The sequence below is a fragment of the Theropithecus gelada genome, chromosome X (genome assembly GCF_003255815.1).
Source record: "Theropithecus gelada isolate Dixy chromosome X, Tgel_1.0, whole genome shotgun sequence".
In the NCBI taxonomy this organism is placed as follows: Eukaryota; Metazoa; Chordata; class Mammalia; order Primates; family Cercopithecidae; genus Theropithecus; species Theropithecus gelada.
Genome location: NC_037689.1, coordinates 13,245,634 through 13,249,893, shown reverse-complemented (window position 1 = coordinate 13,249,893; position 4,260 = coordinate 13,245,634). Strand labels below are relative to the sequence as shown.

General features: G+C 44.0%; 1 pseudogene; it reads left to right on the top strand.

Annotated features, from left to right (window-relative positions):
* The first annotated feature begins 1,636 nt into the window (after window positions 1-1,636).
* Window positions 1,637-2,923, top strand: LOC112616390 (annotated as a pseudogene).
* The last annotated feature ends 1,337 nt before the right edge of the window (window positions 2,924-4,260 follow it).

Sequence of the window (4,260 nt, the reverse complement as noted above, 5' to 3'; positions counted from 1 at the left end):
TTGAAAGAACTTTCTTTCCATTTAAGTATGTAGGGAAAATCTCCCATGTTTCCCATTTTTGTGACAAGATCTTAGAAAGTGTGCTAACTCTACTTGGAATGGTTTTTCTTGACTAACCAAGGAAGGAGTGTTTGCTTTCTTCCTGGTTGAACTGGCCTTAGCAAAATAGGCAAAGTTTGTTTTACATGTTCTCAGTCTTTCCTTTGTCTGTCCCTGTGCAATTTTAAAGCATGGCTCCAATGTTTTCTGGCACTCCTACAACTAAAAGGTGAAATCTATATCCCTTTCCTTTGAATCTGGGATCTGTGACTGCTTAGCCAGTTGAGTGTGATAGAAGCAATGTGCGTATTTCTGAGGCTAGGCCTTAAGAAATTGGAAGTTTCTACTTCTTGTCCCTTGAGATTATCACCCTCATTACCCAGCCACCATGCTGTGAGGAAGCCCAAGCCACCTTATGGAGAGCCCAACATGAAGAGGAATCAATAGCCAGTATCAATTTGTCAGCTATATGAGTGAGCCATCTTGGAAGTAGATTCCCTGGCCCAGGTTAAGCCACCCCAGATGGCAACACATGAAGCAAAGACAAACTGTCCCCACTGAGCCCTGCCCAAATTTCAGATTCATAAGCAAATGAAATGATTTTTGCCTTTTAATCCATTAAGTCTCTTAGTGGTTTTGTATACAGCAAGAGATAGAACATTCCCCTTCTTTGACCCCTCCTTTTCCCATCTTTTCCTTCCCTGTTAGTTTCACTTGCTTTTTCCCAAATCTGTCACACAATCAACACATACTTTTTACTTCTTGGGAAAGGATTTGTTCAATATTGTTATTCTTTTTATAAGATGAACAACAAAGACTCTATCTTGTTAATTTCCATATGGACTTAGTAGAAACACAATACATTTTATTTATTTGGATTAGATTGATTTCAGTCACTTTCACCAGTTTTCTATTATTTTTAATAAAAGATGTTCACACCACTCCCTAAACCTACTGAATCAGATGTTCTAGAGTGGAGCTTGGAAAGCTACATTTTTATAAGCTTCCCAGGTAATTTTTACACATACCAAATTTGAAAATCTTGCTGTACTGGTTACTTAAAGGTTGTTTGCTGTTATTAAAAGTCCAATAATAACAGATGTTGGTGAGGCTGCCGAGAAAAGGAAATGATTATATACTGTTGTTGGGAATGTAAATTAGTTCAGTTACTGTGGAAAGCAGTTTGGAAATTCCCCAAAGAACTTAAAACAGCTACTGTTTGACCTAGCAGTCCCATTACTGGGTATATACCCCAAAGAAAATCAAGCTTTCTACCATAAAGACACATGTATTTGTATGTACATTGCAGCATTATTCGCAATAGCAAAGACATGGAATGAGCTTAGGTGCCCATCAGTGGTGGATTGGATTAAGAAAATGTGGTACATATATACCATGGAATATTATGCAGTCATGAAAAAGAATGAGATCATGTCCTTTGCAGCAACATGGATGCAGCTGAAGGCCATAATCCTCAGCAAATTAACTCAGGAACAGAAAACCAAATATTACATGTTCTCACTTATAAGTGGGAGCTAAACATTGGTTACTCGTGAACATAAAGATGGAAACAATGGGTCGTCGACAAAGCCTAAGTCCTGTCCTCTCACTCTCCTCCCCGGTTAGCATGAGCTTCACCACTTGCTCCACCTTCACCAACTACCGGTCCTGGGGCTCTGTCCAGGTGCCCAGCTATGGCACCCGGCCAGTCAGCAGTGCAGGCAGCCTCTATGCAGGCGTGGGGGGCTCTGGTTCCCGAATCTCCGTGTCCCGCTCCACCAGCTTCCGGGGGAGCATGAGGTCCAGGGGCCTGGCCACGGGGATGGCCGGGGATCTAGCAGGAATGGGAGGCATCCAGAATGAGAAGGAGACCATGCAAAGCCTGAAAGACTGCCTGGCCTCCTACCTGGACAGGATGAGGGGCCTGGAGACTGAGAACCGGAAGCTGGAGAGCAAAATCCGGGAGCACCTGGAGAAGAAGGAACCCCAGGTCAGAGACTGGAGCCATTATTTCAAGACCATGGAGGACCTGAGGGCTCAGCTCTTCGCAAATACGGTGGACAGTATGGAGAATGCCCGTCTTGCTGCTGATGACTTTAGAGTTAAGTATGAGACAGAGCTGGCCATGCACCAGTCTGTGGAGAGCGACATCCGTGGGCTCCGCAAGGTCATTGATGACACCAATGTCACTCAGCTGCAGCTGGAGACAGAGATCGAGGCTCTCAAGGAGGAGCTGCTCTTCATGAAGAAGAACAACGAAGAGGAAGTAAAAGTCCTACAAGCCCAGACTGCCAGCTCTGGGTTGACCGTGCAGGTAGATGCTCCCAAATCTCAGGACCTTGCCAAGATCATGGCAGACGTCCGGGCCCAATATGACGTGCTGGCTTGGAAGAACTGAGAGGAACTGGACAAGTACTGGTCTCAGCAGATTGAGGAGAGCACCACACAGTCCGCCAAGGTTGGAGCTGCTGAGATGATGCTCACAGAGCTGAGACCTACAGTCCAGTCCTCAGAGATCGACCTGGACTCCATGAGAAATCTGCAGGCCAGCTTGGAGAACAGCCTGAGGGAAGTGGACGCCCGCTACGCCCTGCAGAAGGAGCAGCTCAACGGGATCCTGCTGCACCTGGAGTCTGAGCCGGCGCAGACCAGGGCAGAGGGACAGCGCTAGGTCCAGGAATAGGTGGCCCTGCTGAACATTAAAGTCAAGCTGGAGGCTGAGATCACCACCTACTGCCGCCTGCTGGAAGATGGCAAGAACTTCAACCTTGGTGATGCCCTGGACAGCAACTCCATCCAAACCATCCAAAAGACCACCGCCCGCCAGATAGTGGATGGCAAAGTGGTGTCTGAGACCAACCACACCAAAGTTCTGAGATATTAAGCCAGCAGAAGCAGGGGACCCTCTGGAGAGTAGGAGGACAATAAAAAGTTCAGAGGTTAAAAAAAAGATAGGAACAATGGACACTGTAGGCTACTAGAGTGGGAGAGAGGGAGAGGAACATAAGTTGAAAAACTACTTATTAGGTCCTGTGCTCACTACCTGGGTGATGGGATCATTCATACTCCCAACTCAGCATCATGCAATATACCCATGTAACAAACTTGCACAGGTACCTTCTGTATCTAAAATAAAAGTTGAAATTATAAAAAATAAAGTTCTTTGGGAAAAAAGATTATTGTGAAATTTAAATTTTAAAAGACTATAAATGCTATAAAGCATTAAGTGTGAAGCCTGACGTATTATAAGAGGTCAATAAAGGTCTGCTTTTACTATCATCACCAACATCATCGTTGTTTTTAATTTTTTAATTTTTTTAAAGGCAGAGTCTCACTTTGTCACCCAGGCTGGAGTGCAGTGGCATGATCTTAGCTCACTGCAGCCCCAAACTCCTGGACTCAAGCCATCTTCTTACCTCAGGCTCCTGAATAGCTGGGATTATAGGCAAGAGCCATCGCACCCAGGCATCATTGTTATTTTCAAAGATTATCTTTGGGAGAGTTTGGGAGATATCATACTGACATGTCTTCGAGAGCAAGCAAGTTGTATGCTGGTTTGCGTATTAAATCAGGTAGGCAGTTGTTGCCTACAGAATGCTCTTGGCTCCAGGTATCAGATGGAGGATTGCAGTTACTTACAGGAGATCAGAGTAAGTTTAAGCAAAACATTCTTCAGTATTTACCCACCTGGCTCAGGTACACACATGCACATGCAAGAGACAGGACATAATGGCTCATCTGGTACATGTTCTGGCAATTGGAGTAAATCACTGAATCTGAGCCTCTTTAGAACACCCCCAACTGGGGATCTTCATATATTTGGAAGAAGATGCCTACAAGGAAATCCTAGTAAACATTTGGCCAAATTCCCCTGTTTTCTTCTGGGAATATTAGGGGCTTGACATCCTACTTCGATATTGGAGCAGATGTACTGGCTTATGGGCTGAAAGTTTGAAAAGAGATTTGGACAGGCTGACTGAAAATCAGCCACACTTTTTAAGAAAAGTCAGCACACTCTGCAATTTATTTTTCTTTGGATGTGGCTTTTATGAGCATCTGTTTAAGTGGAAAAGATTCGGTCTAGATTATTAAATCTCGATTAGACTGAATGCTTAGAGAACAGGGTATTTTGACATCGAAATTTATTGATTAACTTATGATTAAAAACATCCCATTCTCTTTCAACCCTTGTTATTAAAAAATAACAACACTCTAGAGTAT